We start from the raw sequence: 19,889 nt of genomic DNA, 5'->3' as shown, positions 1-19,889 counted from the left end.
CACTGAAAAAGCTAGTCATCCAGTTGAGATTATTCAAAGGCCTGCACACATCAGAGCATATCTGATGTTAGATACATAATGAGCAGTGAGTATCCAGAGCTCTTTTGTTGAACATGTAGTAGATGACATCATGAGAGGGAATCATTAGAGCAGGACATCAACAAAAGCAGAGAAGAGAGAGCATGTGTGGATTAGCTGGTAGATAAGTTTGAAGAACAATATTTTGGTTGACAAATGGAGGGCATTTCTAAGGGACAAAGGAGACCAACAGAGGAGAAATGTTTTGTACATGAAATATTAAAAGACAAGCAAGATATGTGGGGATCAGATTAAGAACAATCTTGAAGGAAGTGACAATTACTTTATTTGCTATTACAGAGATGCTATTGGAGGCATTTTATTCCTTTAGAGTAAACCACTGCATTCATAGTATGAGCAATATCTTAGTAACTCTGATGTACTGCTCCCTGTGCTAGGCATTTTATACACACTATATTAGAAAACTATCACAACAACCCTAAACTGAGAGAAAGATCATTTACTGACATTGCCCAAGGTCAAATAAGTAATAAGCAGCAGAAGAAAGAATCCTAATTGAATTCTATGACTCCAGAAAACATCCTGTTTTCCTATCCACCTGATTGCAAACAAGACATAGCATTTCCAACAGCCTGTAGGCATCAGAAAATCCTCCATGCCCAAGTGATTGTCACAAGATGTGCAGGACTGAGCTTTACATTCTCTATCCATTTCCAATTACATTTAAATTCATAATCATGAGCTTATAAAAAAGATGTTTACTTCACTGGGTGCTGCCCTTGTCTCCTAGTTGTATCCATGTCTAGCAGAAGACAGAACTTAATGGTCTATGAAAACCTTGAGGAAAAAAAAAAAACTGCATATTTGGAAACCAATGATTCCAAGAGTTTTGTTTCTTAAACTGCTTGAAAGTTCCCAAGAAGTAGGTTTCTGATAGATCTGGCTTCTCTCACAGCTCCCCCCTTGTCATCACACTCTATAGAAAGAACTATTTCAGCTGCATTTGAAGGAGAATTTTAAGGTTATAAGGTCTGCAGATCATTTTTTATACATCATTTCATGGAATTTTTAAAGTCCGTAACAACCACATTACAAAATGAATATGTACGCTCCTCACCCCATGTGGTTTCTCTCTATTTAGCAGGATAATTTCCTGGTTTCACAGACACAAATCAGTTTCTAATAATCTTTCTCATTCAGACATTTGATCTCCTAAAGAACTGTTGGGTGTATTCAGTGATATGTAATGAACAAGAACCACACAAAATATAAAGCAAGGGAGGGAATGGTCCGTTGACTCTGGCTCAGGCACTATTCAAGTATCTTAAGACCTAATATTCTACTTTAACATGGATCCTTTGAAGTTGTCTTTGTGTGATTTCGAGAACAAGTAGGCTCCCTGCTCACTGATTGGAAAGGTTCTGTCACCTTTGTAGGCATGAAAATCCTCAGAGAACAGACTCCATTAGTGGGTTAAAGCGATCAAGCAAAGCCAGTTAAATTTACCTTGGAGAGTTGTTCTTAGGATAGTACATCAAGAGACAAATACAATCACCAAATTATGTCTGCAGCCTGACAGAAGACAGGGGTAGAGAAAAATAATTCTCCTGGTGAGTGGTTCTCAGGTGTCCCTGAGATAAGACATTCTTACTCTAGGAAGAAGTTTTTTATAATCATTCTCCTCTGCTGTTCCCTCTCCCATTCACTTTTCCCAAACAATGTATCACCATTTCAAAAACATGTATTCAATGTTTATTCATGTTTCTTTATCACTGGCCATTGTAAATATGAACAGATGTAAAACATGTTTCAGATTCACATGACAGAAATAGTAAGGTTTTCCAACAAAATGCTAATGACATCTTCGTGGTACACCTAATAGACTGAGACCCATGAGGACAAGACATTTGCTCCTCAAAGCCAGAAGGCATACTAATATACCCCTAGTGTTTGGGAAGATGTCCTCCTAAAATATTACAATTTTAGGGCTTGAAGGCCCCAAATTTTTTGAAAATATTTCAGATATTTTTGGTATATGTTCTTGTATGTGGTTGTAGAAAATCCTATTTTCTCATCTTAATGTTAAATTCCTTGAATACAAGAATCTGGCTATATGAATCTTACTTATCATTGTATCCAAATGATATTTTAGGCTTTATTCTTTCTAAATTTACTTTCAAACATACCATGTCTTGGTCTGTCTGTACTACATTCTAGACAAAATTACTTTGATTCATCTTCCATCTCACTAAGTCTTTATCTGTGTCCACTTTATTCAACATCAAGTCTGTTAAGTTTTTTAAATCTTAATTTTGGAAAGATATACCCAAATTCTAATGACTTTATTCAATAATTTGTAAACCAGATGCGACATTCTTGGTATCTCTCTGAAGATGTGACTTCCTCAGCTACAAGATATCCTTTTCTGATGGTTTTGGCTCCTTTCGTATTATTGGTTGAATTTCAAATCTCAGTGAGTTTTAATTATTCTGTTTTGTCAAATTCCTGCTTAACTGCCTGTGTTATGTACTAAAGCCTGCCAGATGAGGTGGTGGTAAGCAGGGTATATATTGCAGGTGATAGCAGGTTTTCCTGTGGGTGCTGGGAATATCCTTTCTCCTCCTGCCTTGAGACAGTACCTCAGGGGTCAGCTTCCCACTGATTTGACCTCTGAGCAAAAGCCCTTGCAGACAGCTCCTTCATATGAGCAGTGTGGGCAGATGAGCATGAAGGTTTACCTTCTCTGAGTATAACACCTTTATCTCCTTGACTTCTTTCTGATGGTAAGAAATTTCTCAGGACTTCCCTTTATTGTGTTTCAGGCTGTTACCTGGATTTATCTGTCTATGTATTTGACCGTTACCTGGATTTATCTGTTACCTGGATTTATCTGTCTATGTATTTGGCTCTTTTTGCTTTCCAAATTTGGAAATTCTTCAACATGTATGGTGTGCTAATAGCACTTTTTAACTTTTTCCAACAGATTGTTTATCAGTAATGATTCATTGTGCAGGTACTCTGTAACGACTGCTGTTCTAGGACTTGGGATTTAGCATGAACCAAAGGGACAAAGGCCATGTTCTTATGGATCATTCTAGAGAATAAGACAATTAAAAAAAGATTGATAATTCAATGACCAAGGTTAAATGCCTCCAAATTTGAAAAAGAAAGAAAGAAAGAAAGAAAGAAAGAAAGAAAGAAAGAAAGAAAGGAAGGAAGGAAGGAAGGAAGGAAGGAAGGAAGGAAAAAGAGAAAAAGAGGAGGGAAGGAAGGACGGAAGGAAGGAAGGAAGGAGGGAGAGAGGAAGGGAGGGAGGAGGGGAGGAGGAAAGGGGAGAAATCAGGGGAAGTGATAAAGAGTACCTGGCGATACCATTCCATACTGCGTGGAGAGTGAAGTATCTGTGAGGATGTGTCATTTGAACAGCCACATGAATGAAATAAAGGAAGTATGAATACATGTGGAAGAAGATAAACCAAGATACTGAGACTTCCCTAGTGGTCCAGCAGTTAAGACTCCATGCTCCCAATTCAGGGGGCCCAGGTTCAATCCCTGGTCAGGGAACTATATCCCTCATGCTGGAATTAAGAGCCCACATGCTGTAACTAAAAGATCCCACACATGGCAGTTAAGACCTGGCACAGCCAAATAAATAAATAAATATTTTTTAAAAAGATAAGCAAAGATAAACAAAGCAAGTACAAAGCTCTGAGGGAGGTACATGGATAAAGGTTGGGGGGATTTGGAAGGCCAGGGCAGGTGGAATTTTGTGAGCAATGGGGAAAAGAAAAGTAAGTTAGCTTGAACAGGTAGTTTTAGACCCAGGCACATGATGGAGATTTTTTTGTCATTTCATTTCAATTATACCATCATCATGTCAGTGTAACAAAGTTCTAGATTTCTTCAATAAAGGGGCTTAATTCTTTTTAACATCATTTCCCATTAATATTTTCCTCATGACAACTATTAACATTATAAGAAATGAGTGCTTTATAGAACCATATTTCTTGAGAATTTTTCAATAGAAACAGTTTCTACTACATAATAGTGATATTATGATTTTGACTCAGAGGTCAGACCTACATTGCCCGACTTCTAAACAAAATGCCTTTTTATAATTTCAAATCTTGACCCAATCACATATATTAGATTTTTCCCCATTTCTCCACAGGTTGCAAAAAATAACATATATCCTCAGTTTATAATTTAGGAAACAGAAAAGTATAAAGCTTTTAAATCTATAGTATAGTATAGTATAAATCTATAGTAACTGTCAGCCATATAACTTAAAGTCCAAAGTAACGGTTAAAATTAGATGATGTACAACTAAATTTAGAATATTTTAAATACTTTTTTCATAATAATAAATTTATCTAAAGCCAATTCAATTTAGGAGAAAAAATAAGAAATATATATATATTTTTTCAAAATATCCCTATCATGTACTAGACACTTGCTGTTCATGGTTGTACATGAGTTTCATGTCTTGCTGATTTTATACCTGTGAAGTAGGTATTAATTCCATGGATTTTTTAAAAGATTTTTTTTGATGTGGACAATTTTTAAAGTCTTTATTGAATTTGTTACAATATTGCTTCTGTTTTATGTTTTGGGTTTTTGGCCGCAACATATGTAGGATCTTAGCTCCCCAACCAGGGATCGAACCTGCAACCCCTGTATTAGAAGGCTAGGTCTTAACCACTGGACGGCCAGGGAAGTCCCCACTTCCATATTTTTAAAATAACAAATTTAAAAATTAGTGCTTAGAGAAATGTAGTGGGGAGATAACAGAATCAAAATTCAAACACACTTTCTAATGCCAAGATCAATAATAAATTACATTCATTAACCAACATTTATATTCAAAAAATACAGAAGTTAATGATAGTGTCCTTAGCCTCAATAAGTGTATTGTTTAAAATAAGCTTAATGTCTAGGATTTCATCTGTAATAATACTGACAATTTAAGATTTTTTTCTATACATCATAAAACTTTGTCTTTTATTTTCCATACTCCTGAATGTACAGATAAGGAAACAAAGGCTCTGATGGATTAAATGGTTCGCCAACGTCACGCAGTTGCAAAGTGGCAGGGTTGAAACGTCAATGTAGCCGCTCTGTCCCAGAACATTTTCCATGGAGCTCCTGCTACCTCTCTGTGCTTCACCTCTACCTATGCCCTTTAAATGATAAACTCAGTGAAGCTTTCTCTGTGGTGTGAATTACTATTGCTAGGTATAAACCCAAGATCTTAAAGAAATGAACACAGTCATGATTTTTTTTTGCGGGGGGCGGTACGCGGGCCTCTCACTGTTGTGGCCTCTCCCGTTGCGGAGCACAGGCTCCGGACACGCAGGCTCAGAGGCCATGGCTCACGGGCCCAGCCGCTCCACGGCATGTGGGATCTTCCCGGACCGGGGCACGAACCCGTGTCCCCTGCATCGGCAGGCGGACTCTCAACCACTGCGCCACCAGGGAAGCCCAGTCATGATTTTTTAAGGTAAATAAATGTTGGGCTCACTTATCCTGCCTGATCAATGTCTGAATACAATGAATATAGTGGGGAGGGGAAATACGTGGGAGGAAAAGAAAATAGTATTATGAAAAGTGAATACAGAAGGCGGTGACATGTTCTGCATGATTTAAGGGTAGAGAGAAAAAGATTGGTCTTATTTTCTTCAGGATGAACCCTTGGTCTCTCCTCGTTTCACAGGGGAGCAGCATATCTCAGAAAATGAATGTATCTTCAGATTTTAATGTCATCGCCATGGAAGTTGCTGGAAGGTGTTGCTATGATCTTCCCCCACACTGGAGGATTTCCTGATGTATGTTCTGTTGATGAAAATTTAGAAGACCAGGGGAGATGATGAAATATAGCTAAGTGATTCAGAGAGTAAATATTAGGCTCAGTGCCTGATTGCTTCATATTTTAAATATTTCAATTCTCCCTGCATGACTGGACGGGAGTAAAGTACTCACTATTTAGCAACTTCAGCCACAAAAAACACCTTAATAGCATCACTCAAAATGTGTACTGTCCTCTTTAGAGTAATGGACTTTTGATGATAGTAATCAAAGAAAGCTGCCTTTGTAGATTACAGTCATAGCCATGTTGAGAAACGATGACTGTTAAGGACATTTCTTTTCAGTAATTGTATGCTTTGTCAAGTCCCTTTCTCTGATTTAAGATTGCTGACAGTAGGGCTGGAGTGAGCAGGGTTATTTCCTCCATAACAGAATGGAAAGTAACATAAGGAAGGCAGATAGTACCAGAGATGTAAAAATGTGATCTGTAAAAATAAGAGAAAAAAGCCAATAGGAAAGATTAGAGATTAGAAAGAGGGCAGATTGCATACTAATGCAAGCCAAGATTCAGAGACCTGTGCTGTTAACTTAGAAAATGGGATTTAGATGGGAGATGTGCATTTGTGGGGTGGCGGGAATTATAGGTTGAGAAATAATGCATAATGCTTGGGGCAGGGGTCAGGATTTTTCTATTCATCCTGCCTTTAATGAAGAAAGGAGATCAGATGCAGGAGGCAGAGATAGAAACACTTAAATACAGAAAAGTTTCAGTCTTCTAGGTTAAGTGCCCTGCCAGTTAAGCAGATCCACAGAAATCGAAGCATGAGGATGGCAAAGTAAACTCTTGAGCTTTCTCCTTCCAGGATGCATTAGACTTTTCCCCATGGGAAGAGTTCCCTCGGAGCCACATGAAATATAAACAAGTCTGGTAACTAGGGAAAGGTTTTGAACTGGGAGTCTGGAAGTGTGTGCTTTTGTCTTAGCTGTTCTACTTACAATGACCATAGACTTTGTCATTCTTTGAGATACTGTTTCCTGTCTAGTAGGTATTGCATACTTAGAGATACATATATATAACACCCATTGATGACTTACTATGTTTCCATTTTATTATTTAATCCTGGTAAAAATTTGTAAGGTATTATTCTGCTATTATACTCACTTTAGAGATAATAAAACTAATGCCTAAAGAGTTTCAGTAACTTATCACAAAGTCACATTCCAAAATCTTGTGGAGGCAAGATTAGAAAAGAGACCACCGTCTTTAGAAGGTGATTACCAGACCATAGGAGTGGTGGGGGGCTGCATTGTTTTCTCCTGTCTACATTTGTAAGCAAACTTGGTTAGGAATCTATTTGTGTAAAAGCCAGCAAAATAAATAAAATTATTTCATGTCATCTTCCTTCCTGAGAAATGAAAAAGGAGCTTTTTTTTTAATGTATCCTAGAAACATGGACCAGAATAGACTGGACAATCTCTACACATCTCTCTACCACCACCAATTACATTGTTTGCACAACTTCTTTACTTTCTTTCCTAACCATTAAATCTGAAAGAACTCATATTATTTGCAAGTAATTTTCTCTTAGACTATCAGATTTCATCACATCTTTGCAGTCCTTTACACAGTAACTACACAGTTACCATCCTTCAAACAGAGATGCTTGTGAAATTCACTACTGGCAGTTTGTTTCTTCATACATTCATTCTTCAGGCAGTTAATGTTTTGGGACATTATCAAACATTGCCATTTGGGGTCAGAATCTTACTCCTAAACTGTAAGAATCATTGCTGTCAAAATATGGAGCACTAACCATGTTAGACTAGGAAGTATGCTTTCTGATGACTGAGTCCAAATAACTCAACTTTGTAATAAGAAACTGCTATCCAACAACAAAAACAGATATCTTGGCCAAGTTCACACAACAGATTAATTTCAGGGCAGGGACTGAAACATGTGTCCTGGCTCTTGATTTCCTGGGCTTCTCATTATATTTAACACTCCTTTAAGGAGCATATAAGACATTCCTGAGACTAGGAGTCTTTCACCAGAAATTCTAAAGCCAGTGTGGAGTCTGGTTGGATGAAAACACAGAACAGCTCTTGATCGACTTTTTCATCAAAGAAATTGAACTGGGGGACTGCCCTGCAAGCATTACAGATATCCGCAGTTGGTCATGATGCTTCCATGTGTCCCAATGTGATCTCATAATTGTTTTCCATGCAGACTTTCAAGCAGCCCACACTTGTTCATCTGGACTGGCCCATTTGGTTGTCAAGTTGCAGAGCAGAGATACAAAATGTACTTCCCTGTCATCCTCAGCCAAAGAGTTTGGATAATGCCTCTACTGTTTACTGGCTCTGTGACCTCCTGAAAGTTACTACCAATGAGCTTCAGTTTTCTCAATGTGCAAAATAAAGATGAAATGGTTTCCACTTCCGAGAGCAGTGCTTCTCAAACTTTGGCATGCAGCTGATAATCTGGAGAGCTAATTACATCACAATGGCCCAGGCTCATTTAGGTACAAGTTTCCCAGCTGACTTTGATGTAAGCCTGTTTGCAAACCATTGTCCTAGAGTATAAAAGGATGCAGGGAGAGCATTTATCATTATCTGGCCCAAAATAGGATCCAATTTATTACAATTACCTTCTCCTATGTTAGATGATTAAGCTCCATTTTAATTTTAAATGTCTATAATTCTATGATTCTATGAGAAAGATGCTTTAGCAATATATAGAAGAATGAACTAACTGAAAGGAATTCTCATTTTTACTCAAATGAAATTAATAAGGCTACAAAAATTTGTTAAACATAGGTAGGGTAAATATGCACTTTAATGGGTTTTAACTACCCATGGATAATACATGTTTAATAGCAATATAGAATAATGGAAGTGTTATTCTGGGAAGAATAGAACTCTGTATTCCCATGTTGGTAACTTGGCTCGGTAATAAAAATAAATAATTCTCCCTACTTTAAGTGTCTTATGAAATGTGCTTAAAATCACATATTCAAGACAGATGTTAATTCCTTCTAATTGACAGTTTGCAAGGATCTGATTTCTGTAAGGCCTTCCATCACTGCAGCTGAGTGACATGTAGGCAGTTGCTTAATAAACCAAACCTATGCTTCGTGCAAATTTCTGTGGAATGTAAAATTCAGGAAACTCTAAAGAGATTAAGACACAATCTGCTCCTTTTGTATCTCTCTATCCCCAACAACCTACATCTTTAGATATCTGGTGTCATGTTTGGCATCTTTTTTTGAAACAAGTTACATTGGCTTAGGATTTCCTGTGATTTCAGTAGAAGAGAAACATTTGAGCACCGGGCAGGTATAGAGAGTAATTAATCTTAAGATCATGAAACCCTGAAGTAGTATAGGAACAGGATGGGAAATGTGGCTTTGCAAAAAAACCTCATAGCCTAAGCTATATATTTTCACAGTAGCAAACACACAAGTGGAAAACAAGAATCAAAAGACATAATTAAATACCTATAATGTGTTAGGCATTATCTTAGGTATTTTACCTATTGAAAATTCCTCTTAATCTAAAATCTTCATAAGAATGTATCTTTCTAACTTATTTACAAAATAAAAAGAGTCACGAATGTAGAAAACAAACATGGTTATCAGGGGGAGAGGTGGGGAGGGATAAATTGGGAGATTGGAATTGACATCTACACACTATTATATATAAAATAAATAACTAATAAGAACCTACTGTATAGAACAGGGAAATCTACTCAATACTCTGTAATGACCTATATGGGAAAATAATCTAAAAAAGACTGGGTATGTGTATATGTATAACTGGTTCACTTTGCTGTACAGCAGAAACTAACACAACATTGTAAATCAACTCTACCCCAATAAACATTTTTTTTTAAAAAAATGTATGTTTCTATTTAGAATTCCAGTGTAGAATGATTTTGAGGAACTGAATGATTATATGAGAAGGCATCTTATAAACTCTGTGCTACCTTTTCCAGTCCATTGCCACCATCTACAATGAATTCCCTGGCTCTAAAACCGTGTTTGGATACACTGTTTTAGCTTGACTCTCAGTCCTTATCCTCTTTTTAGTTTGAGGTTTGCTGTCTTTCCCATTTCACGTGGCCAACTTTTGATACAACGAACTGAACCTTCTGCCCTAATTCTTTTCCACTCTGGCTGGCTAGAACAATCTTGCCTGGCTCCTTCCTTGGACAGATCAAATCATTCAATTATTTGCAAACTGTATCGAAAAAAAAATGTTTTGAATGCAAAGCTCTGTGATTATTCAGGTAGTTGGTATCTTACAGCTGGACCATTTTTAGAGTCTCCAAAACATTTTAGGAAGCATGAGCTCTACTGGAATGAACCTTTCCTACATGGGACAATTAAAGTTATGTTTAAGTTCCCTATGTGGTTCAAACGGAAACATTCTGAATTACTATGCTGTGGAGTCATGATTTATACTCTGTAGTAAATCCAATCATAATACAGGCATAAAAATGGCATGCTGATTCTACTGATGCTATTATCCCGTTTGCTTAGACAATATCGTTAATATGTGTAGTGTTCTCATTTAACGAAATTATGCTCATACAACTAACAGTTCAGGGCATTAACTTTTTTTCTTTCCTGAGTTGTTATGGGCTGACTTTCTGAATATGTCATATGTGTAACTGCTTTATCCTTGCTTCCATTGTTGAAATGCAAGCCTTTACCTCCTGCCCGGCATATTGCGAGAGTTCTCTCACTGGACTTCTACTGTCTCATCCCACTCTAGTTCCCTCTCCACACTCCACAAAAGAAATCTTAGTGATTTGCAAAGGTGATCATGCCATCTGCCTAAAAGCCATTCAATAGTCTGAAGTTAATAGGATCTGAGATGAGGAGAGGTCAGAAAACCAGGAGGATTAAAAGAAACAAATAGTGAGTGGCTTCAATGAACTCTAAGTAGGTGGACAACTCTTGTAGATGTGCCTTGTGTTCTCCCAAATATATCTGGGTAGGCTAGAACAATCTATTTAGAGTTCACGCTTGGGAAAGGAGGCTCTGGATTTTGTTAATATCTCATCTTTTTCCTTTTGTCACTTAGTTGGAGCAATATATATATACATACATATATATATATATATATATATTTGCAGTACATGGGCCTCTCACCGCTGCGGCCTCTCCTGTTGTGGAGCACAGGCTCCAGACGTGCAGGCCCAGTGGCCATGGCTCACGGGCCCAGTGCGACGCGGCACGCGGGATCCCCCCGGACCAGGGCACGAACCCGCATCCCCTGCATTGGCAGGCGGACTCCCAACAACTGTGCCACCAGGGAAGCCCAGTTGGAGCAATATTGAAAGCTTAGAGGAAAAGAATCTTGAAAACAAAAATTCTATGCACATGTATTACATCAGAGGTTATTAAATCTATGTTTGCCTGACCTTTGTCTTCTCATTTAATATTCTTCATTTTTTATCAAATTAGCATCTGTGTTTATGTTAATTACATCATTGTTAATAATCTCATGAGTAAACTATGCACTTCTTCAAAGAGTTTGCTCCTCAGGCAGTGTCTATATAAGTAGAGAGTCTAAACCCATTTTTATTCAACTGGATAAGTAAAGACCTTTATTATTGTGCACTGCTACCCCTTGCCAAAGTACAGGCCTTCTTTGTTTTTTTTTATTTGTCTTTCTCATCTGGGAGTTTTTGACACATTTGTTTTTCCCCATCACAGTGTCCCTTCCTACAGCTCTGCCTCTTCTAGCTCCCATTTACCTTTTAGGTTCAGCCGTGGGCTGCCTAGGCATCTGGTATCTTTAGGTTGTGTTCTGAATACCCCAAACCCAGTGAAACCAGTGCCAACACATCCCTTACTAGAAATTATTAATACTCCCATGTGCCAAGTTTGAAGCAACAAAATTATCAGGATCTAATTGTCCCTAATGCCAATCTGCATTGCTCTCTGTTTCACTTTCTGACTCGAAAACAAAGATACTAAGGAAGTTTTCAAAAATGCAAATTCATTAATTTCTTTGAGAACATTTTTAAAAGTAAGACTCTATTGAGAGATTATAGTCAAAGCTGTATTTATCTGTGGTCCATACTAGCTTTCTTGAAGAAGTGTTTGTAATTTAATTCTACAAAATGTGAAGTCTGGATGAAAAAAGCATAATAAAATAATTTAACTTCTCAGTCAGGAAATGAAATTATATCAGACTAAAGGTTGGTGCTCAGCATACTAAGAACCACAAAACAATAAAAAAAAAGGCAACTAAACATCTATAAAAATGGGCAATGAATAGAAATAGGTAAGTTGCAAAGACATTAAAAAAACTTTACTACTATATTGAATAAGATTTTCTAAGTTACTAGCAATCAGAGAAATCAGATTAAACAATACCATTTCTTACATATCAGAATGTAGACATTAAAATGTTTGATATCAATTCTTGGTGAGTTTGTTGGGAAATTGAAACTGATATACACTGTTGTGAGGAAATAAATTGGCACAGGGAAATTGAATGGCAGTTTGAAATTGCTATCAAAATATGAAGTGCAAGTACCACATGATCCAGTAATTCTTTGAGGCTTAGAAAATACTTAGAAAAGTATTCACATATAAATACAACAAGATCTGAAAGAGGATTTTTCCTGAAGTAAAGAAAAAAACAAAAAAAGATAAGGTAATTTCTAACCTGACATATTCATATGTTAGAATACTGTGTAGTATTTTATAAGGTTGAAACAAACAGAAATCTATTGTTGAATAAAAGAAGCATGTGAAAAGTGATTTATACTGGATAATAGATTTTATATAATTAAATATTATGCATTTTATATGTGTGTGTGTACACTATAAATGTCAATACATTTTAGAGAAGTAGAAAGGAGAAAAAGGGGGCATTGGTATGTTTGAGGAATGTAGTAAAAGGAAAATTTTCCTCTTTGTAATGTTTTAATTTTTTACTAAAAGGAAGACATTCATGAATTTTCTATGTAATTAAAAATTAATCCTAATTTTTATTAAAAATAAAGGAAATAGAGATGTACTATAAAGTATAGCATGCATACAATTAGCAGCATGCTTGCAGGCTGCGTAGATAGTATTCCTGTTGTTATTTTGCAATGCTGGTGCTTTATTGATCTCAAGCACCATTGAGCATACTGTCAAAATGCAGGAGGCCTTTGATGTCATGCTGTCTGATTTCTGGAATCACCACTTGAAATTGTTGAACTTTGTCAAATTGCTTAACCTGCCTATACTACAATTTCCCCATAGTTTCAACAGGAGTATTCGAAAAAGCAATAAAAAAAAAGCAAAACAAACAAAAAATACCACCTATTGTAATGGTGAGAATAAATGGAATCCTCAAGAAACCTTTAGACCAAGGTGAAGGAGGTAGTGAACCCTCAGAACTTATGAGCCATTTTATTTCCCTGCTGCACAGTTTCTTGTTCTGTGTCTTTACACACACACACACACACACACACACACATATACACACATACACACATACACACACACACACTTTGTTCTATAAGTGAAATCCCTAAGAAGCACTATTCAAACCATGATACTAAAAACATGAATTGAATATTTAAAAGAAGAATAAAGATGTAGCAGTTTTATACCTCCTTTTAAATTAATTTCCATATTTATATAAGATGAAAGTTAAAATATAATTCATTCTTTTCCACCAACTTGAAAAATCTCAGCTCTTATCTGGAAATTTGAATCAACCTGATGGTTTATTTATCATATGTTTATCAATCATATGTTGAGTGACATAAAACACCAAGACATTAAATTGAGCCAATTTAAAATTGGCTCTGATGATTTACAACTTCAAATTCTTCATCTATTTTGGTTTAAGTTTGGATTTGTCACATGCTGACATTTTTATATGTTACCAAGATGTCATCATACCAGGGCAAAAGAAGCTACTATATCAAGTACCCTTGAAATGCTTCCAACTCCAAATTCTGTGTTAGTTGTGGTTGAAGTGCATGACTTATATAAGGAAGTGACTTTTTTTTTTCACAGAGTTCAGATGAAAATGTTGTTTGAGAAGCCAAAGTCTTATGAGTTAAAGGCCTTATCTTAATCTGATCCCCCCTCTCCATTAATCACCAATGAATCTTAAGAATTTCTCTCTCTCACACACACACACACACACACACACACACACACACATGCACACACACAAGAACATTTCCATTTAGAAGGTGACTTCCACAGCAATCATGACTACTAGGATTGCTGCTGTTATAAAAAAGAAATATTTTGGTCTTCAAAATCTTCAATAACAGCTTAATTATTAAGAAATCCAAATTCTTCTCCAATATTTTAGATTTTGAACAATCTGTTTTATTTCATGTTACCCATGCACTGTTACGTTACATGAATCATCTACTGATACTTTTATTCTGAGTCTTTAATGACTTTACTATCTTGAAAAACATGATGATAATCTTTTCCTTTACTTCTTTGCTCAGCTGAGACTGCTTTTTCTCTCTTTCCAAACATTGAAATTTTCAATTTTTTGGGAGCCAGGATACAGTCACTTCCCTGATAATTCCAAGCCTTACTTGTCACTCTCCTCTGAACTTGCCCAGCACATCCTCTACACCAACCAACACAGAGCTTTTTATATATCATTTAGTTTGCTGAAGATCTATGTGTTTCATTCACGTCTTTATCATTGAATGTTAAAATCTGTGAGAACCAAGATTTAGAAACCATTCTGCATGTAGATGACTTTGTTCCATAGTGATGACAAAAGAGGGCAGTTGGATTATATTTGGCTACCAAAAATAATATTTCAAATTTATTCTTTAAAACACCTCTAGTACAAATAAGTATTCAACCAATGCTTATTCTGAGAGCTTATACTAAGCTCTAGATCTTTTGTTAGGCCCTGGGAATATGTCAGTGTACAAGTCAGACTTTTAACCAATGCCCTCAAAATGTTTACAAGTAATAATGCCAGGTATTGGTAAATAATCAGGGTGTATGTTACAAAAGCAAAGTTACTACAAGTTGTAGCTGTGGTTTCCTGGTGCCACTTTTGTCTGGAGGCCCAGGTCTGACATCAGTGTTGAAGCCTGAAGGAAAAGAGGGAATCCAAATGTCACTAAAAGAAAAATAAAGGTACGTAGCCCTTTATAAGGCCTTAGTCGTCTATATTCTAACATACAACTAATCTCTTCACATTGATTGAGATCCTGGAATACATAATCTAGTCCTCTATAATAAATTGTATTCAAATAAAGGCCATTTAATTAATAGGGAACAATACAATTTATTATCTTTGGTGCCAGAGTTGATGCATTAAAAAAAGGAAAACAGTCTGCTTCATACACTGCAGATGCTCCTACCAGGTACCCTCAGAAGTCTACTTTGCCACACTGTAGAGCTTAACTCTTCTTTAGCCATGCCCATGCCCTTCATAATGAAAGTAGTCTTGCTTAAAGAGAGATTTCAACAAACTGAACAATACTCCTAGTTTCAATTTTCCTTATAACATTCTATAATTATAATTTTTTTGAACAAAACCCAGGATTTGTTTATTAAATGATGGATTTGATAGTTGAGGTTATTACCTTATGTATGCACAAAATTATCTAAGTATTTATTCTAAGCTAATTTGTTATAGATGTATATTTAGTAAATTATCAACTTCCAGTTTTAAAAAAATAAACTTCTCTAGGGGCTTAGAAGTATTAATGCAGCTTCAAAAGGTGAACTGTATACTCTTACTTTTTTTAATTTAAAAGAAGAATAACAATTATTGACTGTGTGTATCTTGATATTGCTTTAAGAGACAATAAAAATTACCATACAAGTGATGTGCTTTAAATGATGAAATACAATTTTTTGTAATATTTTCTGAAATAATCATGCTAATTTGGCTAGTATTTTGCCAAATTTATTCACATGAAAAGCCATAGATTTATACATTTTAATACCATTTTTAAAAACAAAAGTATATTTTTCAAGTTATATTTTGGGACTTCTATTTTAACAGTCTGTTAGCTTGATTTATAACATTTGAACCTTTGGAAATATGGAAAATGCACCTTCATTTGTCCTCTTAACCCAGGCCAAGTGAAAGTTAGGGATGATGTTTTGTAATGTTAATCTCCATCCTTAGATACAGGAGAACTGGAGATTTTCAGAGAGGGTGAACTGGTGAGATGGGGCTCAGTAAGTGGAAAAAACAAAGTGTCTTTTAGACTTTTAATTTCTAGGCTCTAAGTGTCCATGACCAGCTGGATATGGGGCTCTTAGCAGACCAAATCTTCCAAGCAGAGTGTGGGGTGATACCTCCTAAAATCAGAAGCCTTTAATTTGAGTTTGATATAGCAGGACACTCAAAGTCTTCCATCCAGGAAGGGATGCTGCCTCTCTGACTGACAGGAGTCAGCACAAGGAATCTAAATAATTTTGAGGGAGATGAATAATATGAACATAAATAAGCATGGTTCCACAGCAATTAGGGTAACTGAACTACATGATTTAGGGATAACTAGAAACTTAGGTATGGAAAGCTATGCATTTAATGAGCTTTTCAATACCAGTAAACTGATAACTGGATGAAGGATAAATTTACTGTTGGGTATTTATAAGTTCATTGCATAATTCCAGACAAAGGGAGTACCTTATCACATGGGGGAATTTTTCAGTTAGATCCGTCATACGTAAAATAAGTTTCCAGGACATGAAACATTGATTGGTTAGCTCAATATTTTGACAGAAACTGAAAATGAGACAGACCTGAGTTTATACATTTTAATTCATCTTAGCTTTAAAGTCCTTTGCAAACAAATAATTTCCAGTTTCTACACAACATATGCATAGTAATTAGAATGCTAACATAAATGTTTTTGGAAACTATCGTTGATGTAGAAATCTCAGCTTAGCCCTGGGTATATTCCTAAGTTCTTTTCTCAATACAAAGAGTTGATATCCTTACTTATGTGAAATTAAAGTGCATTGTAACCTAGTGGGGTACCCAAATTGAGCACAGTTCAGCTGGCCTTTTCCCAACAGACTGGGATGCAGTGTCCCAGGGTTAAGCATCAATTCTCATTCTGTGGCCAAGACTGGCCGTCTGCTGAATATCTCTTTTTCTTCTTAGCTCTTTGGTTATATGTTTTCTCCATTGCTGTTAACAAATCCACTTGGTCCTTTCACATTCATCCAAAGGAGAGAACGCTCCTCAGTGAAGCAGTCAATGCGATAGAACCTACAGACTATAAAGTCGGATGCTCTTGAGTATCTGTCTTGGCCTTCATCACTTAATGTATTGAAGTTGCAGTCTTTCATGTGTGGATAGGGATAATAACCTCATGCAAGACATGTAGTTCTGTATAGCAGCAACTTTATAAGGTTTCATCAAAATTATAAATGAGTGAACATATGTAAAGTGCTTAGCATAGTGCTTGGCACACAGTTGGTGTTATAAGGTCTATTATTATTATTATTATTAAATAATATAAGTAAATGCTTGATATGTAGCAACTGTTGCATCAGTGGCAGCTCCGAATATTACTCTCATTTGACATTCTTTTTAGCCCTGCTTGTTTTGTAGCTCATCTTAGTTGATGTGATAGGGACAGGAAAGCAGTAGAATAGTCAAATTTACAGAACATTTTTCCCTTCCTCTTCCTAATGTTAAGAAATACAAACGTAACCTTAATCATTCATTCACCCATTCATTCATTTCTTCCTGACATCATTCATTCAACTAATATTTATTGAATACTTGCTCTATTTTGGGCTCAGTGTTGGATTCTTATAGATATATGCTAACTTTTATATAATTCTCAAAATAAGTGGTCCTTTCTCAAATAGCCAAAGCAATCTTGAGAACAAAAAACGGAGCTGGAGGAATCAGGCTCCCTGGCTTCAGACTATACTACAAAGCTACAGTAATAAAGAGAGTATGGTACTGGCACAAAAACAGAAAGATAGATCAATGGAACAGGATAGAAAGTCCAGAGATAAACCCACGCACATATGGACACCTTATCTTTGATAAAGGTGGCAGGAATGTACAGTGGTGAAAGGACAGCCTCTTTAATAAGTGGTGCTGGGAAAACTGGACAGGTACATGTAAAATTATGAGATTAGATCACTCCCTAACACCATACACAAAAATAAGCTCAAAATGGATTAAAGACCTAAATGTAAGGCCAGAAACTATCTAACTCTTAGAGGAAAACATAGGCAGAGCACTCTATGACATAAATCACAGCAAGATCCTTTCTGACCCACCCCCTAGAGAAATGGAAATAAAAACAAAAATAAACAAATGGGACCTAATGAAACTTCAAAGCTTTTGCACAGCAAAGGAAACCATAAACAAGACCAAAAGACAACCCTCAGAATGGGAGAAAATATTTGCAAATGAAGCAACTGACAAAGGATTAATCTCCAAAATTTACAAGCAGCTCATGCACCTCAATAACAAAAAAACAAACAACCCAATCCAAAAATGGGCAGAAGACCTAAATAGACATTTCTCCAAAGAAGATATACAGACTGCCAACAAACACATGAAAGAATGCTCAACATCATTAATCATTAGAGAAATGCAAATCAAAACTACAATGAGATATCATCTCACACCAGTCAGAATGGCCACATCAAAAAATCTAGAAACAATAAATGCTGGAGAGGGTGTAGAGAAAAGGGAACACTCTTGCACTGCTGGTGGGGATGTGAATTGGTTCAGCCACTATGGAGAACAGTATGGAGGTTCCTTAAAAAACTACAAATAGAACTACCATATGACCCAGCAATCCCACTACTGGGCATATACCCTAAGAAAACCAAAATTCAAACAGAGTCATGTACCAAAATGTTCATTGCAGCTCTATTTACAATAGCCCGGAGATGGAAACAACCTAACTGCCCATCATCGGATGAATGGATAAAGAAGATGTGGCACATATATACAATGGAATATTACTCAACCAAAAAAAGAAACAAAATTGAGCTATTTGTAATGAGGTGGATAGACCTAGAGTCTGTCATACAGAGTGAAGTAAGTCAGAAAGAAAAAGACAAATACGTATGCTAACACATATATATGGAATTTAAGAAAAAAAATGTCATGCAGAACCTAGGGGTAAGACAGGAATAAAGACACAGACCTACTGGAGAATGGACTTGAGGATATGGGGAGGGGGAAGGGTGAGCTGTGACAGGGCGAGAGAGAGGCATGGACATATATACACTGCCAAACGTAAGGTAGATAGCTAGTGGGAAGCAGCCGCATGGCACAGGGATATTAGCTCGATGCTTTGTGACTGCCTGGAGGGGTGGGATAAGGAGGGTGGGAGGGAGGGAGACGCAAGAGGGAAGAGATATGGGAACATATGTATATGTATAACTGATTCACTTTGTTATAAAGCAGAAACTAACACACCATTGTAAAGCAATTATACCCCAATAAAGATGTTAAAAATAAAAAAAATAAGTGGTCCTTAAGCGTTATGGTACTCAACATATTGCGGAAAACTGAATGAGAAGTCCAGAAACCTATAGAGGTTCATTTGGAGCTCCATATATCTGATCCCAAATCTGGATTCCTCTCCCTCCCTCAAACTGCCTTTGGTGCAGAGTTTGCTCTGCTTTCCAAACCAAGCGAGAACCTAATCAATTACATTTTACAAATAAGAATGTAAAACCTGAGAAATGTGATTAGTCTCTGTAACTCCTATGTATGTGAAAGCTTTACAATTTCCCCAAATCACAATTCCATGCTTCTAAGAATCCAGCTTCTGAAAGTTATGTTGTCACAGACTGACTTGGCAGTCATAGCTAGCCTCTGAAGCAACTATTTCTCATGTGAAATGGTATTTCTGCTGTATTCACGACCATTCTCTGCACAATTGTTCAGTTCCGCTGGGTGATTGATTTCATTTGATCATCAGCACAACCTTAGAAACCAGATGCATCATTTTTTTTTCTCAACCAAATGTTGTTGCTGTTGAACAAGCCCAGCTGTAAGATTATATAAGGTGTTACCAACCACTGGATTAGCTC

The sequence above is a fragment of the Monodon monoceros genome, unplaced genomic scaffold, assembly GCF_005190385.1.
Source record: "Monodon monoceros isolate NGI ecotype Baffin Bay Population unplaced genomic scaffold, NGI_Narwhal_1 Super_Scaffold_16, whole genome shotgun sequence".
In the NCBI taxonomy this organism is placed as follows: Eukaryota; Metazoa; Chordata; class Mammalia; order Artiodactyla; family Monodontidae; genus Monodon; species Monodon monoceros.
The sequence above is the reverse complement of the archived record's forward strand: the minus strand, read 5'-3'. Positions refer to the sequence as shown.